The sequence below is a fragment of the Castor canadensis genome, chromosome 14, assembly GCF_047511655.1.
Source record: "Castor canadensis chromosome 14, mCasCan1.hap1v2, whole genome shotgun sequence".
NCBI classification, from domain to species: domain Eukaryota; kingdom Metazoa; phylum Chordata; class Mammalia; order Rodentia; family Castoridae; genus Castor; species Castor canadensis.
In genome coordinates, this window is record NC_133399.1 from 8,331,102 (window position 1) to 8,351,968 (window position 20,867).

The window sequence follows — 20,867 nt, forward strand, 5'->3', positions numbered from 1 at the left end:
TTTTTTTTTTCTTGCTATGTTGGGGTTTGAACTCAGGGCCTCATGCTTGTGAATCCAGCTCTTTACCACTTGAGCCTGGCCCAGGCCTGCTGTTCCTCTGAATGGCAGTAGGGGTCTATTTCTTTGTGAATATTTGCAGGCAATTCCATTCCTTTTGCTTATATTCAGCTAACATTTTGAAAGGGTTTCTTTCTTTCTTTCTTTTCTAAGAAAGAGCATGAGGAACAGACAAATCCTCACATCTTCCATGCCTTGCATGTTGCTCCCTTTCATGCTGAGCCTGGGAGGATAAAAGTCTGCTTTGGCCTTGGCTTGCTGCCGAACTTCTTACTTCTCTTCTAAACTGTGGTTTCCTTGTCACACACAGGGTCTCCTGACTCCCTCAGGGGTACTTTATTTCTTTTTACTTGTGCCTGATAGGCAAGTATTCTACCACTGAGCTACATCTTAACGGGGATCTTTTGATCCCCTGTTCCTGTAACTTGGCATCAAAAGAGAAATGAGAGGAGACTGGTTTGGCTCTCCTTGTTGCAATGTCAGGGTCTGGCCCTTTAAATACTTATTACAATAATATAATTCTGCTGACTCCTCTTGTGGCCACCAGTTACCTATCAGTGGGACCTATCTTGGCCTAGGCCACCTTTCTGCTGTTGTCAGAGGACGTCCCCATGGGTCAGAGTCTGGAATTCCCAGTTGGAAACCCACGTCCACGAGGAGAAAGCGGGAAGAGCCCAGTGAGTTCAGGCAGAAGCAGGTGGCCGCTCTCAGGAACCAGGAGCCAGGTGTCATTCAACGCACTTTCCCCAGGCTGGGCCAGGTCAGCTCCCAGTTGAACCCCGTGCTGGAACAGCTGTGGATGAACTTGTCATTTGCCCTCCTCCTGACCAGGTAAGAATCGGTTCTCCTGTCACTCAGGACTATGACAAGAGCAGTAGCCAATCAGAGCCAAAGAAGCGGCCCAATCAGGAGCGCTAGCGGGGAAAGGCCCGCCCACATGGCGGACGCTTCCTCTCTTGGGCCGCCATTGTTGCGTCACTGAGCTGGCAGTTGTGAGGTGTGGGCTTGCTCAGCTCCTGTCGCTGTGTGACGCTGACCCCAGGAGCAGGAGTGGACAGCAGGACACCCGGCAGGCAGGAATGGTGAGCGTGGACGGGTTTGTGACACGGGCGAGGAGGGGTTGAGAGCGACTGGGCCCCGCGTGAGTCCCGGAGTCTGCGGCAGAGTCGCCGCCGGCGCCGCTCCGCTCGTCGCCTCGGTCCCCGGGCGGGGCGGGGCCGCAGCCGGGACCCCAAGTTCCTGTCCCTTGTCCCCGCCGGAGCCCCCGTCCCTCCGCGCCCGCAGCCCCGCGTCTCCCCTCTGACACAGGTGTGAACCACCTGAGCCTGGCTCCGTGTGTGTTTGTTGTTGATTTGTCAACAGCTGGTATCTGGGTTATTTAGTTTGGCCCGTGTGGCAGACAGCCTCTCTGTGTGAGTCCAGCCTGCCTTACCGATGCTCTGACACTGAGAATTTTTCCTGTGGGGCTCTTCAAATTTTATGCAGTTCATTTTCTCTCTCATTTAAACGTGTGCTTTCAAGGCCGGCACTGTAGGTCATGTCTGTAATCCCAGGTGCTCAGGAGGCACCAAAAGGAAGATGTAGGTCTGAGGCCAGCACAGCGCAAACCCTGGGTCGACCATTCAGCTGAGTGGTGGCACACGTGTCACCCCTGCTCCAAGGGAGGAGCAACTACTGCGGTGATGGCCAGGCCTGCCAGGGCAAAACCAGAAAGTCCTGTTGGGAAATCCTGAAGCATAAGTGGCTGCAGGCCTGGCTTACGTGGTAGAGCACCTGCCTAGCAAGTGTGGGGTCCTGATTGAAGGCCCAGTTCCCTCCCCTCCCAGAAGAAAAGGAATGGGCATTCGAATATTGTGCTGAGGGTACTCCAGAACTGTAGGGCTCAGTTTTTTCTTGCAGTGTTGGCCTTGAACTCAGGGCTTCATGCTTGTAAGGCAGGCCCTTCACCAGTTGCACCCCCGCCGTTCTGTTCCTCTGAAAGGCGGTAGTGGTGTGTTTTCTTTGTGAATTTTCTAGATAATGTTTGCAGGCGGCATGTTCCTCTGGGAGTGTAGTTACTGAAGTCTCCATTCGTGTCACTTATATGCAGCCAGTGTTTTGACAGGGCTGTTTTTTTTCCCCCCCAATGTTAAGAGCTAAGAAAGAGCAAGAGGAAACAGGCAGATCCTCACATCTTCCAGGCTTTGCATGCTCTCCCTTTAACATTGAGCCCAGATGGTTAAAAGTCTGCTTTGGCCTTTGCTTCCTGCAGAACGTCTTAGTTCTGGTCTGCGATGTGTTGTGTCCTTGTCCTGCACAGGGTGTCCTGAGTTCCCCGGTATGTTCCTGGTACTTCATTTCTATTGTGTTTCAACCTGTGCGTGATAGGCAAGTGTTCTACCACTGAGCTAAGGCCTAACAGCAGGGGTTCTTTGAAACACCATCATTTCTAAAGTATGTCTCTCCTTAGCCTCCCGTAATCTGTATTTTAATAGCTGGGTGGGTAGGTTCAGCTTGTACCTCTAGGTCTTTGCCCCATTCTTTTTTATTTCCAAATCCTCTTCCTTCTCTCATCTTTCTTCATTTTGTGCTGGGATACAACTACATTCCAGCACTTTTATTTTTTTATTTAGAGTAAGGTGAGGGTTCCATTTCATTTTCTTCCCTGTGGTTATGACTTTTCCAGTTTTCTGAACCTTTTTAAAAAAATAGATGGCACTTTTCTCATTGAGTGATTTTTATCCTCCTGTCCAAAACTGCTCTGCCATGTTCATTTAGGAATCTGGGCGTGTTGGTCTGTTGTGGCATTTATGTCTCTGTCTCTCTGCCCGCTCCACTGCCTTTTGATTACTGTGCCCTGGTGCAGGTATTTATTTGTGGATATGTGCACCTGCATTCGCAAGGGACATCGGCTGTAATTGTGCTGGTGTCCATCTTTGCTGTCAGCATAAATTTGGCCTCAGATTGACTCTTCCCTTGTCTCTGGTTTCTGGAGCAGATTTAGTAGTGGGGTGGTGTTCATTTTGCTTTAGGTGGTGTTGATTTCAGTCCTCTGAACCAGCTATCTGGGTGCCTTGTTTTGGCTGGGGAGGGGGCTTTTTAGTTCTTGCATCAGTCTTATTAGTTGTGGATCTGCTCAGAGTTTGTATTTGTTTTTCTGAGCTAGGAACAGTTTCTCATCCCTGGTGGTTCTGTACTTGGTTTTTTGTGTGTTGACTTTTTTATTCTTGTGTTAAAAATTGCTTCTGTCACTTTTCTATCTTTCTCCAAGTGCCACAGCACAATACAGTTTGGGTTCTAGGTTGTGGTCAATTTCAACTTTCAGGAAATAGCAAGGCAGCTGTTGATCTCTTTTCCTGCATAGCTGTCAGTTTGCTGTGGCCATCAACACTTGGTACTATCTTATGGGCTCAATTGTGTCGTTTCATAGGTATGAAATGAGATCTACTCGACATTTACTCGTCTCTTCATTACTATGTGCTGGGTCTTTCTTCACATAGTGTGTTTTATTTTCTAATTAATACATTTTGCTTGTTTCCCCATTTTTTTCATTTTTACTCTGTACAGTAATCCTTTCATCATTGTATGTATTGTAGATAATTTCTCTTCTGCTTTGTTGTCTTTACCTACATTAATGTTAATATTTTAAAATTTGTCAATAGTGACCTAGAACTCCAAAATAATGAGAGCAAAGTGGACTGGAGTTACGGCTCAAGCAGTAGAGCACCAGCTTTGCAAGCATGAAGCCCTGAGTTCAAATCCTAGTCCCACTAAATAAAAAATAAAATTTAAATAGGTGTAGTGGTATAAGCCTGTAATCCCAACCAAATGGGAGGCAGAGATGGGAAGATGGCAGTTTGAAACAAGCTTGGACTAAGTAGCAGATCCTATCTGAAAAATAATGAAAAGATCCAGGGGTGTGGTTCAAGTGGTAGAGCACTTACCTACCTTGAGTTCAACCCCCAGGTCTGCCAATGCAAATGAAGAAAAAACTTACATAGGCTCTTTCATCATACTAATGGGGAAACTTAAAAATTTTATTGAGCTATGTCAAAGGAATGAGGAGAGTTACATACCCCTCAGAAGAAGTCAGTGACACCAAGATGTCACCTCTCAAGCATGTGTATAAAATTCCTTAAATCCCTCCAAACTGTATAAAATTTAAATCGTGCTGTTTTGAGGGGTCCCTTCCAAAATCCACTAGGACTGTATTTTTTGTTAAATTGAGTATTGAATCGTAGCAGAAAATATGTCCACAGACTGTAAATGATTGCTTTAGCAGTGAGAGCATTCTGAGTAAACTTTCTTACAGAAGTCGTGGAGGTTGTTACTTTTGGTTTTCTTGTGCTGGTGATTGTACCCAGGGCCTTGCACACATTACAAGAGTGATGTAATTCATGAGCTAGGCACTGAGCCACATGGCCAAGACTAGTGTTTGCTTTAGGGGAATTGATTGCTACTGACCATTGGATGCACTGGGGGGAATGAAATTCTATCTTTGATAATCGTAACAGTTTTTACCTGGAAGGCTGAAATAATGAAGTGGCAATCACATTAATGAGGGGGAGCTCTGTTCATTTGTTTTTACTCAGAATGTGTTTTGTCAATTTTAAGATATATGAATAGGATGTCTTTCCTTGTCACCAAGGAGCACTAGCTGCCATCAGAGCCGTGGGACACACTTTTTCAAAAGACTTAGCCTTGCTGTGAATGTGAGGCAAACTCTAGTTTGCTCCTATTTTTGCCTGTGAGGTGATGTTACGACCATGTGGACATAGCGATGTCGAGGTAGAACACTTCAGCTGTGCAGATTAGCGAAGCTTCCTTGGTAGAGTCCAGCTAGAGGTTCTGTTCTCTGCTGCTGGCAGGTGCCTGTTGCCTGAACTCTGGCACCAGCCTCAGAAGACCCAAGAGCCTAGATCACAGTCCACACCCAAGCCGTCTTGAGAGTGAGTGGTAGCCACACCGAGGGTACCCACCACATGCCAGGGAACACTGACTCCTATCATCTTAACTGTGAAAACTCCTACTTGGCACCATTATACTTTGTGAATTGTCCTTATGTCAGTTAAAATGTCTAACTTCATTTAGTTACACAGCTGGCAAAGGAACACTTCTCTTTCAATCTGAGTGTAGGAGAGCAGTATGTTTAGGTCAACTTCTTGTTAAAGTACAAGCCTAAGAAGGGACAGAGACAGTATCCCTGTTGATGCAATCCTTGGTCACTTGGAAAGTAGAACTTCTATATAACTTTTGAGTGTCCTCACACACCACCTATGTAGGCTACAAATGACAAATAATCCAGGCTCTCTACTCCAGACACAGAAGTGGGAAAAAACTAATTCTCAAAATGATGGTGCCAAAACATTTGTGAGAAACACGTGATGGTGGACAAATGCTTGGTCTTCTGTGATTCTGTTCATCAGATGGAAATGAAGACAGGAAAAAGTCCGTGTAGAAGGTGACACTATAGAAGCTGGGGTGTGTGTGCACCACCTTTATGGAAAGTCACTGTGCAATTGGTGAGAATGTCCTCACTGATCACATCTGTGGCTATATCCTGTGCCTCTTCAGCCATGTGTCAGCAGCTGCTTGTGTGCGGATGGGGACAGCTGGGGCACTGCAGACTGCCCTGCCTGCGGCTTTGTCCATCGTGAGTGTCTGTAGAGATACAGTATAGGCCTAGTGCAATTTTACTTAGACATGTGGAAATACAACATGTCTACCTTAAGTCTAAGTTCTTCACTGTAGTAGAAAAGCATATTCTTTCAGCAACCTCTCTGTGCTCAGCACATCAGTTTTCAGTGGTCGAATGCTTCAGTGTGTGTGTGATGTTCAGATGTGAGAATTTGGAACTAGAGGCTCTTCCTTACATTGTGACATGTCTGTGTTGCACACCTTTATGCATGGTCACATTATTGTGCTGTGTATAGAGTGAGTGACGCAATGTGTACTGGCTGCCAGTTTGAGGGAGGGTTTTGGTCGTGTGTGCAGTGTTAGCCCAGGATGGGTGATTCCTGTGGGTGGAGTGACTGCTGAGCAAACCCACTGGGAATTCTCCCCGGGAAACATCACAGTTACCTGGGAGTATCAAGGTCACTTATCTGAGTACAAAAAGAAGTTAGCAGCAGACAGAGCTTAACATTTTGGGTGGCATCCTCACTTAGCGGAGAAGGAGGTATATGTTTATCCTCAACAGGGGAAAATTTCAGTGTCTATGAGGCTAGCTCACAGCATTGTGTTCCAGTGATCCACAAAGTCCACTTTGCTGTCCACAGTGTCAGTTTCATGAGTTTGCATGTTATGGAACATGGTAGAAAAGTAGTAGCTCCAGGTTTCGTTAGGGAACAAAGAAATTCCACTCAGTCCATTTCTTCATTTATGTGTTGTTTTCTTCACACTGTTGATAGACATTCTAACGGTCTCATAATGGTTAGTATCCCTGTCACTTCTTTCTGCCTTTCCCTTCAATTTTTCCTCCCCTCTTACACAGCATGATAGTCAAGGACAGGGATGGGGGTGTAGCACAAGTGCTCACTCTCAGTACCCCAAAAGGAAGGTGACGGGGGCGGGAGGATTAAAAGTCAAGCTCAAGGAGCCCACATCTTGCCCCAGATCACATCCTCATAGTGACGACTCTCTGTGATGTCCCAGTGTCAGCACATGTCTTGGGCTCTGTGATTTGTGTTTTTATGCAGTTTTTCTATTGTGACATCTATTACTCAGGTGTTTCTGTTATTTTTTATTTTTATTTTTTTATTGTAGGACTGAGGGTTGAGCAGCTCAGGGCTTCACGCTCGGGTAGGCAGGTGCTCTACCACTTGAGCCAGGCCTCCAGCTCTGCTAGTCAGCTTTTAATATCACAGTCAGTGTAAGAGGACAGGTGTGAATATGATATTCTGGGTATATGGTAAAAATAAGTCATTTTTTTTTTATTTGTTGATTTCTTTTGGCAGTGCTGGGGTTTTAACTCGGGGCCTCACACTCGGAAGGTAGGTGCTCCACCGTGTGAACCATTCCACCAGCCAACCTGGTTTTTAGAGATGGGAAAGCTACCTCATGAGTGCATGCACATTGTATGTTTGCCATTGTAATTATGCAAGTCGGAAGTGGAGAAATGAGAAAGCCTGCGTGGGATAATGAACTTAAAGTATAAATATCGTTTATTCAGAAAAAAACATGTAATTCCCGTGTGACCAAATTAATCCCCAGTTCAATTACAATAGTAAAATTTTCTTTAACACTATTCAGCAGAGGGCTGGCCATGTGGGTCAAGCGGTAAGAGCACCTGTGTAGCAAGCATGAAGGCCTGAGTTCAGAGCACATATTGCCAAAACAGAAATTGCCATTGTGGTGGTTGCTGTCTGTAATCTTAGTTACTCAGGTGAAGATCAAGATCACTGTTGAAGGCCATTCTGGATGAACAGTGTGAGAGATTCCATCTCATCCAATAGCTGGGCCCAGTCATCCCAGCTCCATGGGAAACATAAACAGATGGATCACGTTCCAGGCCAGCTTGGGCATGAACACGAGACCCTATCTGAACAGTACCTAAAGAAAAAATAGCTGGAGGTGTGACTCAAGTGGTGGAGCACCTGCCTAGAAAACTGGAGGCTCTGAGTTCAAACCCACGTACTGCCAAAACCAGAATTTACCAATTTTGAACGTTAGCAATTTACCATTAGTTATCTCAGCCTTTCTGTGCATTTTCTGAGATCTTCTTGAGTTTTGCATTCATTTTTTGGGGGTGTGGGTGGGACTGAGGTTTGAACTCAGGTATTCACACTTGCCAATCAGGGTCTTTATTGCTTGAGACACATCTTTCATCCATTTTGCTGTGGTCATTTTAGGGATAGGGTCTCTAGAATTGTTTGCCTGGGACGGCCTCAAATTGTGACCCTCTGGAAATCAACCTCCCGTTAGCTAGGATTACACGTGCGAGCCACTGGTGCCCTAGTGTGCGGTCCTGTTGTGTCTTTCACGTGCCGTCCGTGTAAGACCATGGCAAAGGCAGTATAAAAGTGGTATATGCAAAAATGTTGTAGACCCCACAGTAAAAGTTAATTTCAATTCTCGAGATTCCACGTAAGAAAGAAACTGGTGTGCACAGAAGGGCAACAGTGGCATCTTGCAAATACTATGGAAAGCAGAATACCAAAGGACTGTTGAGAAGGAGAACCTCACTCTGTGAGCCTCTGTCGTGGACAGGACTGCCTGAGCGATGGTGCAGACATATGGGCTTGTTTGCTGGGGACAGCCCATACTGCCTGTGATTCCAGCAGGACTGTTCTTATCAGCACTTCCGTTTGTCACAGGCATTTGAATTTGAGCAATAACTGTCCATGGATGCTATCGATGCAGTGGTCTGGTCTCAGATGTGCTGAGGTAGCAGCGAACGTTGTCTTCCGGAGTCAGAGAAAGTCACAGACAACAGGGTGAGGAAAAGAGCAGAGTTTTATGTAAGCAGGAGGAAAAACTGAGTTTTATATAAGCAGAGAGGGAAAGAGTAGAAAAGCTTCCGTGTACAAGAGAGAGGTCTCAGAAAGGCTGAGCCTATGAGGCTTTGTCTCTAGTGGATTTTATGAGTCTTATTTCCTGGTTGAAGGAGAGCTGGTTGTGTCTCTGTGCACTGCTGCTCCACTTAGGGGATGTTTGTCATCGCCAGCCAATATGTTGCAGGCTGACACTGTGCATTCCCCTTCTTCCCTGCCCAATGGCCCTAAGGTGTCTAGGGCCATTGGGAAGGCTACCTGGCATGGTGGTGCACACCTGTAGTCCCAGCACTAGAGAGGTTGAGACAAGATGATTTCAATTTGCAGGACAGCCCGGGGGACACATCAAAGACCTTGTTTACAAAAGCAATAATAATTTTCTGGATAACTTGGGTGTAAGATGGAGAATTTCTTGGTTGGAATCTCATTGAATCGAATGAAGAGGTCCTTGGAAGCACAGAGAACATTGGAAACAAATTCTTTCATAGTCCATTTAAATGAAAATATAAACACAGTGGGGTCACATGCAGATGAATATGTAGGCCACAGTGACCTGGTGGGTTGTGTTCTCTCTTCCTGCTGTGCACCCAGAGGTGACCAAGGATGGGTTATGGAACATGGTTTATTCTTTTACCCTGTGTCTGTCACGGAGTTTTACTTGGTTTCCCTCTTGAGTTTTGAGACTTACTACTACCATACGTGTAGCGTTAGGTTCTGCAGAAAGGGTTTGGTGTGCTGTATTTCTTTCTTGCACATATGGTGTGTCATGCTGTGCTCACATGGGTCACTCCCTCATTTCACCAGGTAGTTTTGTTTTGTTGCTTCAACTATCTCTCTCTCTCTCTCTCTCTCTCTCTCTCTCTCTCTCTCTCTCTTTCTCTCTCTGTGTACATGCTTGATGATGCTAATGCATAACAGATTTTTATTACAGAATGGGAAAAAGCTCTTGTGTGGGTAATGGGTAAAATCAAAATTTGTATGGAAAGTATGAAAGTGTATGTATTTATCATCTTACCATTCACAAGTCTGTTTATCAAGTGAGTTGCCCACACTTGCAATGATTTATTTTTGTCTTATTAAACAGCATTTCTATATGCTGTGTCTTCCTTGTATTGGTTACCTCTGTCATTGTGCATGTTTCATAGGTGGTTTTACATCTTATATGAAACATAACTCCCTTTCCTCCTTATCTTCTTATGTTTGGGCCATATAAATGGTGGTGGTCTTTTAATTTCAAATCCACTTATTTATAAGTAAAAGTTGTGACAAAATAACAAGAATAAGTATAAAAATGAAAACACAGTTGTGACAAAATGTGTATGTAAAGCCAAGTGGTAGTGGCTCATGCCTGTAATCACTCAGGAGGGAGACATCAAGAGAACTGTGATTTGTAGCCAGCCTGGGAAAATAGTGTGTGAGACCCTAGCTCCAAAATACCCAACACAAGAAAAAGCGTTGGTGGAATGACTCAAGTGGTACAGCACCTGCCTAGCAAGCATGAGACCTGAGTCAAACCCCACTGTGAAAAAGCTGTGTTAAATATTATCAGACAAGCTCATTAGAAGATCATTGTCCAGTGTGTATTTTGAGTCGATCAGTTGGGCTCTCTCTATTGAACATGTCAGAAACCTGCAAGCCTTTGAGAGTTAAACAAGAAGCACATTACTCACAGAAACTTTGAAACACTGAGCCCTCTTGTCAGGACGGTGACGTCCACTCCTATGTAGATACAATATATGTACTGGCAAGGGTTGAGCGTTGTCCTCAGGCATTCATGAGAATTCCTCTCAGGATGGCTGCTGTTAATGCTCTCTGCTCAAAGTAGGACCTTGTCATGAGAGGTGCTGCAGACCAGTGCACAGAGGTTGGGGTGATCCTGCTGTGCTGTTGCTTCACCACACAGTTCTAATGTAGTATCAGAATTGCTGTGAGACACGGTGTGAGTTTGGATGAAGGGTGAGAGTGTGGTGAGCAGACATGGAGTGAACCTTTAAGGAAAAGCACATTACGTAAACTGCTTATGAATTCAATATAGATTTCTAGTGCTGTGACTCATTCTTCCTCCTGGAAATTTGTGGGATATTTTAGCAGTTGGTGACCTTTGAGGATGTAGCTGCGAACTTCACCGTGGAGGAGCAGGCCTTGCTGGATCCTTCACGGAAGAATCTCTACAGAGATGTGATGCGGGAAACCTTGAGGAACCTGGGTGCTCTAGGTAAGGGTGACAGAGTTCCTTTAATGAGTCCATGAAAGAACCAGTGGTTTGTGGACATCTGTGCTGCTCCATGGTTTGGAAAGTAGAAAAGGGAAAATTTGGTTATGCGTGATGTCCCAAGCCTGTACTCCTAGCTACTTGGGAGGTAGAGATCAGGAGGATTGCAGTTTGAGATTGCCCTCAGCAAGAAGTTTTCCAGACCCCATATCTACCACTGAATGGATACCCCGGTGAGCTCCTGACATCCTAGGTATGAGGGGAAGCATAAATAGAAGGATCACCATCCCGTCACACATAGTCAAAAACAACGAACAAAAAGTGCTGACAGAGTGAATCAAGTAGTAGAGCTCCCATCTACCATGCCCAAATCCCCGAGTTTAACGACCATTGCACCAGGAAAAAAAGATAAAGAAAAACACCCAAAAATGAATAAGAAAGAAAATTTGGTGAGTGTACCCAGAAGCATGGCCTCATTATATAATGGTAAACTGCCTAAAATCTGATAGATCTTTAGTAGTGATCTTTTTTCTGTCACCATTTTAGGGAAAAAAGAGAAAGACAAAAGCATTGGCGGTGATTATCAAAGCTGCAGGAGAAAGCTAAGGTTTTTTCCACTCAACAAATTAAGCAGTGTGCCTGTAGTATACTGTAGTAATGCCAAGAAATTTTAAAAGGGAACCAATGATTAAAAAATCCACCTTCAAATTGACTTAATCTCAGAAAATTTCCTTTCGCACTACATACAGGTTAAACATGAACTATAGAAAGATACAAAGCCTAAACTGTTCAACTAGTGAACAGTGGCAACATGCAACAAGCTGTTGGTTCAGTGTACACAAATTTTGTTACATTCACAAAATTGTGGAGGTTTGACTTTACTTCACAGTTTGCATATAAACTATGTACAATACAAAAGTGAATTTTGCAGCTGGGCACCAGGGCTCAAGCCTGTAATCTTACTATCTGGGAGCTAAAGATAGGAGGAGTGCTTTCTGAGGTCAGCCTGGACAAAATTTGTGTGACCCCCACCTCTCAACCCGAGGCTCCACAAGTGGCTCACATATGCATCCGTGGGAATCACATAGAGGAGTGTTGCAGTCCAGGCTGGTGGGCATAAAGATAGACAGTATCTCAGCTGTGTGCCTGCAGCTCATGCCTGTAATCCCAGCTACTCAGGAGGCAGAGATCAGTAGGATCGCAGTTTGAAGCCAGCCCAGGCAAATCGTTCATGAGACCCTATCTTTAAAAACCCATCACAAAAAAGGGGCTGATAGAGTGGCTCAATGTGTAGACCGAGTTCAAGCTCCAGTGCTGCAAAACAAGAAAAAAAAAAAAAAGAAACGAGAAGAGTATTTCAAAAATAATCAACTCCAGTGGAACAACTTTCTTGAAAGTTCAGAGACCTGATTTCAAACTCCAGTATTACCCCATACAACCTCTAAAAAATAACCAGTGCCGAAACAGGTGGCTTTGTGGCTCTCGTGGTAGAGCGCCTTCCTAGCAAGCACAAATCCCTGCGTTCGGCACCCCAGTACTGCCAAAAAGAATGTAATTTTCTGTTTTGGGTGTCGTTGCAATATTTTAGACATGCAAATCTTTTTCAAAATACACAATTCTTCTAGTCCCATGAGTTGAACAGATTCTACAGGGAACAGGAAAACTCCTGCAGTAAAACTGGAAAGCCCTGTGTGGAGAGAAGTCCTCGGTGGTCCATCTTCATATGTGGTTGTCACAGTTCAGACTGGACACGAATCATCAGAGAGTGAGGAATAGATAGAGAATCCTTACGAGTGTAAGGAGTGCGGGAAAGCCTCTCTGAGCATGTAAGGACTCACAGTGCTGAGAAACTCCAATTGTAAACAATGTGGAGAAGCTTTCAGTAGACCTAGCTATGCTCAGATACACACAGATCTTCATCCTAGTGAAAAAGCGTGCATGTGTAAGCAACGTGGGAAACACTTCATAGATCTCACTGACTTTCATAGACATGGTAACACACCCTGGAGGAGGACCTTTCAAGTGTAAGAGATGCAGTAAGGCCTTTAGTTGGGCTGGTGCCCTTCACAGACACGAACGAAGTCACACAGGAGAGAAACCCTGTGAATGCAAGGGATGTGGAAAAGCCTTTGTGCATCACAGTTTATGCTGATACCATAAAAGATTCACACTGGACAGAAACCCCAGGAATGTAGGCAATGTGGGAAAGCCTGTCCGAGTACATTAGAGAATTCATACTGGACAGAACCCTATGAGTGCATAGTGTGGGAAAGCCTTTGTGTATCAGTACACTTCCATATCAAAAATCGATTCACACTTGACAAACCCTGTGAATGCAAGCAATGTGGAAGAATCATCAGTTCATTAGATTACCTACAAATGCATGAACGAACTCTCACTACAGAGAAAGCATAGGTAACAAGCAATGCGGGAATCCCTTCATTGATCCAAAAACCTTTTGACATGTCTGAGCTCACACTGGAGACAAACCCTATGTATGTAACACGTGCTAGAACCTTCATTTCTTCCACTTGCTGTAGGAAACATGTAGTTATTCACACTGGGGAGAATGCCTAACTTTTGTATATGGAGCAGTTAACTATCAGGACCTTACTAGCAATCATGAGAATGCACTGTAACGGGACTCACATCATGTAATGTGTGGGGATGCCTGCACGCATCTTCTTTCACATCCCAGCTACACAGGACATACTATGTCAGGAAGCCTTTTTTTAAAAACCAATTTTTAAAAATTATATTCCTATATGCATACAATGTTTGGGTCATTTCTCCCCCTTTCCCCCAGCCCCCTCCCTTACCCCATCCCCCGTTCCCTCCCTTGTTCCCCCAACCTCTCGCTACCAGGCAGAAACTATTTTGCCCTTATCCCTACTTTTGTTGAAGAGAGAGTATAAGCAATAATAGGAAGGACCAAGGGTTTTTGCTAGTTGAGATAAGGATAGCTCTACAGGGAGTTGACTCGCATTGATTTCCTGTGCATGTGTGTTACCTTCTAGGTTAATTCTTCTTGATCTAACCTTTTCTCTAGTTCCTGGTTCCCTTCTCCTATTGGCCTCAGTTGCTTTAAGTATCTGCTTTAGTTTCTCTGCATTGAGGGCAACAAACGCTATCTAGTTTTTTGGGTGTTTTACCTATCCTCATACCTTCCTTGTGTGCTCTGGCTTTGTCATGTGATCAAAGTCCAGTCCCATTGTTGTGTTTGCCCTTGATCTAATGTCCACATACGAGAGAGAACATACGATTTTTGATCTTTTGGGCCAGGCTAACCTCACTCAGAATGATATTCTCCAGTTCTATCCATTTACCTGCGAATGATAACATTTCGTTCTTCTTCATGGCTGCATAAAACTCCATTGTGTATAGATACCACATTTTCTTAATCCATTCGTCAGTAGTGGGGCATCTTGGCTGTTTCCATAACTTGGCTATTGTGAATAGTGCTGCAGTAAACATGGGTATGCAGGTGCCTCTGGAGTAACCTGTGTCACAGTCTTTTGGGTATATCCCCAAGAGTGGTATTGCTGGATCACATGGTAGATCAATGTTTAGATTTTTAAGAAGCCTCCAAATTTTTTTCCAGAGTGGTTGTACTAGTTTACATTCCCACCAACAGTGTAAGAGGGTTCCTTTTTCCCCCGCATCCTCGCCAACACCTGCTGATGGTGGTGTTGCTAATGATGACTGTTCTACCTTGTGAGGTGGAACCTTGGTGTGGTTTTAATTTGCATTTCCTTTATTGCTAGCGATGGTGAGCATTTTTCATGTGTTTTTTGGCCATTTGAATTTCTTCTGTTGAGAAAGTTCTGTTTAGTTCACTTTTCACTTGCCCATTTCTTCATTGGTTCATTAATTTTGGGAGAATTTAGTTTTTTGAGTTCCCTGTATATTCTGCTTATCAGTCCTTTGTCTGATGTGTAGCTGGCAAATATTTTCTCCCACTCTGTGGGTGGTCTCTTCAGTTTTACAGATCATGTCTTTTGTTGAGCAGAAGCTTTTTAGTTTTATGAAGTCCCATTTATCTATGCTATCTCTTAGTTGTTAAGCTGCTGGGGTTCCATTGAGAAAATTCTTGCCGATACCTATTAATTCCAAGGTATTTCCTACCCTTTCCTGTACGAACGTTAGAGTTTGGGGTCCGATATTAAGATCCTCGTTCCCTTTTGAGTCAATATTGGTATAGGGTGATATACATGGATCTAGTTTCAGTTTTTTTGCAGCCTGCTAACCAGTTTTCCCAGCAGTTTTTGTTGAAGAGGCTGTCTTTTCTCCATCATCTATTTTTAGCACCTTTGTCAAAGATAAGTCAAAATGAGGTGGGTGTAATGTGTCGGTTCATATGCGGGTCCTCTGTTCTGTTCCACTGGTCTTCATGTCTGTTTTTGTGCCAGTACCATGCTGTTTTTATTGTTATTGCTTTGTAATATAGTTTGAAGTCAGGTATTGTGATACCTCCTGCATTGTTCTTTTGACTGAGTATTACCTTGGCTATTCGTGGCCTCTTGTGTTTCCATATAAATTTCATGGTAGATTTTTCAATCTCTTTAATGAATGTCATTGGAATTTTGATGGGAATTGCATGAAACATGTAGATTACTTTTGGGAGTATAGACATTTTTACTATGTTGATTCTACCAATCTATGAGCATGGGAGATCTCTCCACTTTCTATAGTCTTCCTCTGTCTCTTTGTTCAGAAGTGTATAGTTCTCCTTGTAGAGGTCTTTCACATCCTTTGTTAAGTTTACACCTAGGTATTTGATTTTTTTGAGGCTATTGTAAATGGAATTGTTTTCATGTATTCTTTTTCAGTTTGTTCATTATTAGTGTATAGAAATGCTGATTTTTCTATGTTGATTTTATATCCTGCTACCTTGCTATAGCTATTGATGGTGTCTAGGAGCTTTTGAGTAGACTTTTTTGGGTCTTTAAGGTATATCATCGTATCATCTGCATGTAGGGATATTTTGACAGTTTCTTTACCTATTTGTATTCCTTTTATTCCTTCTTCTTGCATAATTGCTCTGGCTAGGAATTCCAGTACTATGTTGAATAGGAGTGGAGATAGTGGGCATCCTTGACTAGTTCCTGATTTTAGAGGGAATGGTTTCAGTTTTTCTCCGTTAAGTATAATGCTGGCTGTAGGTTTGTCATATATAGCTTTTATAATGTTGAGGAACTTTCCTTCTATTCCTAGTTTTCTTAGAGCTTTTATCATGAAATGGTGTTGGATCTTATCAAAGGCTTTCTCTGCATCTATTGAGATGATCAAGTGGTTTTTGTCTTTGCTTCTGTTAATGTGGTTTATTGCGTTTATTGATTTTTTTATGTTGAACCACCCCTGCATTCCTGGGATGAAGCCTACTTGGTCGTGGTGAATAATCTTTTTGATGTGTTGTTGGATTCGGTTTGCCATTATTTTGTTGAGGATTTTTGCATCAATGTTCATTAAGGAGATTGGCCTATAGTTCTCCTTTTTTATAGGTGTCTGTGCCTGGTTTTGGGATAAGTGTAATACTGGCTTCATAAAATGTGTTTGGCAGTTTTCCTTCCCTTTCTATTTCGTGGAACAGTTTAAGGCGGGTTGGCATCAGTTCTTCTTTAAAGTCTGATAGAATTCAGCAGAGAATCCATCAGGTCCTGGACTTTTCTTTTTGGGGAGACTCTTGATTGCTGCTTGAATTTCATTTTGTGTTATAGATCTATTCAGGTGATTAGTATCCTCTTGGTTCAGTTTTGGATGATCATAAGTATCTAGAAATCTGTCCATTTCTTTAAGATTTTCAAATTTATTTGAATATAGGTTCTCAAAGTTGTCTCTGATGATTTCCTGGACTTCCATGGTGTTTGTTGTTCTGTCCCCTTTTGCATTCCTGATTTTACTAATTTGGGTTTTTTTCTCTCCTCATTTTAGTCAGGTTTGCCAGGGGTCTGTCAATCTTGTTTATTTTTTCAGAGAACCAGCTTTTTGTTTCATTAATTCTTTGTATGGTTTATTTATTTATTTATTTATTGGTTTCTATTTCATTGATTTCAGCTCGTATTTTTATTATTTCTCTCCTTTTATTTGTTTTGGGATTTGCTTATTCTTGTTTTTCTAGGAGTTTGAGATATATCATTAGGTCATTGATTTGAGATCTTTCAGGGTTTTTAATATATGCACACATGGCTATAAACTTTCTTCTCAGGACTGCCTTTGCTGTGTCCCATAGGTTCCGGTAGGTTGTGTTTTCATTTTCATTGAATTCCAAGAATTTTGAATTTCCTCTTTTATCTCATCAATGACCCATTGTTCATTGAGCAACGAGTTATTCAATTTCCAGCCGTTTGCATGTTGTTTTGATTTATTTTTGTTGTTGAGGTCTAGTTTTACTGCATTGTGATCGGATAGAATGCATGGTATAATTTCTGTTTTCTTATATTTGCTGAGGCTTGCTTTTTGCCCTAGGATATGATCTGTTTTGGAGAAGGTTCCATGGGCTGCTGAGAAGAATGTATATTGTGTAGAGGTTGAATGGAATGTTCTGTAGACATCAACTAGGTCCATTTGATCTATGGTATATTTTAGAACTAGGATTTCTTTATGGATTTTTTGTTTGGATGACCTAGCTATTGATGATAATGAGGTGTTAAAGTCTCCCACGACCACTGTGTTGGAATTAATATGTGCTTTTAGGTCCTTCAGGGTATGTTTGATGAAATTGGTTGTGTTGACTTGGGCACATATAGGTTGATAATTGTTATTTCCTTTTGCTCTGTTTCCCCTTTTATTAGTATGGAATGTCCTTCTTTATCTCATTTCATCAATGTCGGTTTGAAGTCTACTTTGTCAGAGGTAAGTATTGCTACTCCTGCCTGTTTTCGTGGGCCATTGGCTTGGTAAATCTTCTTCCAGCCTTTCATCCTAAGCCTATGCTTATTTCTATCAGTGAGATGGGTCTCCTGTAAGCAACAAATTGTGGGGTCTTCTTTTTTAATCCAGTTCGTCAAACAGTGCCTTTTGATGGGGGAATTAAGTCCATTAACATTAAGTGTTAGTACTGATAGGTATGTGGTGATTTCTGTCATTTAGCTGTCTTAGTTGTTTGAAGGTTTGATTGTGTGTACCTAAGTTGAGGTTACTCTCTACTTTCTTGCTTTTTCTTTTCCTGTAGTTCGGTACTGCCTGCCCTTGCATGGTTATGTTGGGTTTCATCTTCTGTGTGCAGAGTCCCTTGCAGAATCTTTTGAAGTGGTGGCTTTGTGGTCACATATTGTTTTAGTTTCTGCTTATCATGGAAGGCTTTTATTGCTCCGTGTATTTTGAATGATAGTTTTGCTGGGTAGAGTATCCTGGGGTTGAAGTTATTTTCATTCAGTGTCCAGAAGACCTCACCCCAAGCTCTTCTTGCTTTTAATATTTCTGTTGAGAAGTCTGCTGTTATTTTTATGGGTTTACCTTTGTGTGTTATTTTTTTTTCTCTCTTACTGCCTTCAATATTGTTTCTCGAGTCTCTGTACTTGTTTTAATGATAATATGCTGTGGGGTAGTTCTGTTTTGGTCAGGTCTGTTTGGTATTCTGGAATCCTCTTGCACAGTATGGGCATAGATTTCTCTAGATTTGGGAAATGTTCTGTTATTATTTTGTTGAATATATTATGCATTCCCTTTGCTTGCACCTCTTCTCCTTCTTCAATGCCCATGATTCTCAGGTTTGGTCTTTTGATGGAGTTGGTGAGTTCTTGCATTTTCTTTTCACAGGTCTTGAGTTGTTTAACTAATAGTTCTTTGGTTTTTCCTTTAATTACCATTTCATCTTCGAGTTCTGAGATTCTTTGTTCTCCTTATTGTATTCTGCTGGATTGTCCTTCCATTTTGTTTTGCATTTCTGTTTTGTTCTTTTTTTCTGAGGTTTTCCATATCCCGAGTCACTTCCTCTTTAATGTTGGCTATTATCAGTCTGAGTTCGTTTATCTCTTTATTAATCGTGTTCTTTGTTTCACTGTGGTGTTTATACAGTGCTGTATAGTTTCTTTTGTTTGTTCTTGTGCTTTCTCAAATTCTCTAGTTTTGTTGTCTTGGAATTTCTTGAGTGTCTCCTGTACATTTTGGTTGACCATATCCAGTATCATCTCTATAAAATTCTCATGAATTCTTGCAGGATTTCTTCTTTCAGATTATTCTTGTGGGCTTCATTGGGTTCTTTGGCATAGTTTATCTTCGTTTTGTTGGAGTCTGGATCTGAGTATCTGATTTCTTCATTTCCCTCTGGTTCCTGTACTAATTTATTGCTGGGGGGGGGAACTGGTTTCCCTGTTTTTTCAGTCTTCCCATCATTGCCCTTGGTATTGTTACTGTCCCTGTACTGTGCGCAATTAAGTATTTTCTAGGTTGTAATAGTAACAATGGTGATATCTAGAATGGAAGGGTGAGAGGAGAGGGAAAGCAAATGAGGTAAAGAAAAAGGGAAAAGCAAACAAACAAACAAGTAAAAACAAAACATACAATAAAAAAAAGACCAGTGTCAAAGAAATAAACAGGGAGAGATAGTGTACTAATTAACAGTAAGGCAAACAGGCCTTAGACAGGGAGAGCATTAAAACAAAAATCTCCAAGTTCAAATGCAATAAAGTTTCAGTCTTAATAATTTTGGTGTTGGTCCCTCAGCCTGCAATCCTGGAGATGGAGTCTCATAAGTAGTTCTGTCGTTGTCTCATCAAAGGGGAAAAAAACCCCCAAAACCAAAAGAAACAAACAAAAACACAACAAAATATCCCAAGTTCAAATGCAGTGCAGTTTCAGTAAGACTTTCAGCATGAGGTTGTAGTTCAGTTGTTTCATCTGAGGAAGAGAAAAGGAAAAAAGGAAAACAAAGGGTCCGGAGACAGGTCTGTGAATGGCTATCTGAGGCTGTGGCTTGCCTGCCCACTGCTGTCAGCCTGCTGTTGCTGGAGGCTTTATTTATGCAGATCTCAGGAGTGAGCTGAACACTCACCTAGCCTCACAGGCTTTGTTTACTCAGAGTTCTCCTGGGCCCAACTGCCAGTGTTACGAGTTTTCCCCTCTCCAAGCCCTCTAGGGGAGGTGGTGCTCTGCTCGCCTTCTCCGGCCAGCGTGTTTATTTACAGTTCACCTGGGAAGTGTCCCTTCCCCCCTGTCCAGTGGGGCTTTCCTCACACAGCCACTTTTACAAGCTTTCCTGCTCCAAGGTTGCTGGGTGGGTGCCGCTGCTCCTGCCTTCTCTGGCCGACTTGTTTATTTACAGTTCTGTGAGGGATTGCCCCTCCCCGCCTTTGGCGCTCAGAGCACCCCGCCCTTTTTGCTACGTGTCTTTTTGTTGTTGTTGTTTATTCCGTTTGGTTTTTTTCTTTTTTCCCTGGGTGGGGGTCAGTCTGTCCAGGGGGCTATGCTGATCTGACCCGGGGTTGTCTGTGGGAGTACCGTGTGCCACTTAGCTCACCTGGTGGTCTGCTTCTCTTGAGCTGGTAGGAGGTGGCATCTGGCGGTGCAGGAGCCCTCCTGGTTTCTCCGTTTACCATGGAGTGGGGATGTTATGCGCGGGCTGGGGGTGTCGAGGAGTTGGGGTTTTGCCTCTTTGTGGTGGTTTTTCCTGCAAGGTGTATCTCCAGCATCTCTCCACGATTTTACTTTAGGAATCACGCTTTCTGCTTCCTCCCTCTAGTCACCATCTTGGAATCGGGATTTCTCAGCACATGTCTTGGTCAGCAGGTCGTGTCTGGCCAGGCTTCTCCGCCTTCAGAGCATCTTCCTTCCCAGGAGGTCTTCAAGGCTGCTCACCCGGAAGCCTTGATTGCAGATGTACGAAACTCTCCTGATGGCACATACATAAGATGCACCCTGCACCCAAAGCTGTGAGTGTGGAAAAGTCACGGAAGTAGTCAGTGTTAACATAGTTTCAGAGTCCTGTGAAAATTCCTCATGCACTAGAATCCTACAAATGTTAGTAATGTCACAAGTTTGATGCAAAGTAATTTGCTAGAATGCTCCCAGAAAACCCACACCTGAATAAAATATTCTAGAAGTTTTAAATGTGTTGCCTTTCTCAATAGTTTGTTTATAACATGGCTATTCAGACTAATGTATTTCTCATTATCACTCTTGATTTAAAA

General features: G+C 43.0%; 1 protein-coding gene and 2 long non-coding RNA genes across 5 annotated transcripts in view; 2 read left to right on the top strand and 1 right to left on the bottom strand.

Annotated features, from left to right (window-relative positions):
• LOC109689049 (uncharacterized) overlaps positions 1–20,867 on the top strand; it is a 595,734-nt gene that overhangs the window by 316,922 nt on the left and 257,945 nt on the right. The window lies entirely within an intron of this gene.
• LOC141416318 (uncharacterized) overlaps positions 1–20,867 on the bottom strand; it is a 45,904-nt gene that overhangs the window by 16,219 nt on the left and 8,818 nt on the right. The gene's annotated exons all lie outside the window — the stretch shown is intronic.
• On the top strand, positions 980–20,787 carry LOC141416311 (uncharacterized). Its single transcript, XR_012441075.1, has 3 exons — positions 980–1,139; positions 10,617–10,743; positions 20,420–20,787. It is a non-coding gene; the product is annotated as an uncharacterized lncRNA (long non-coding RNA).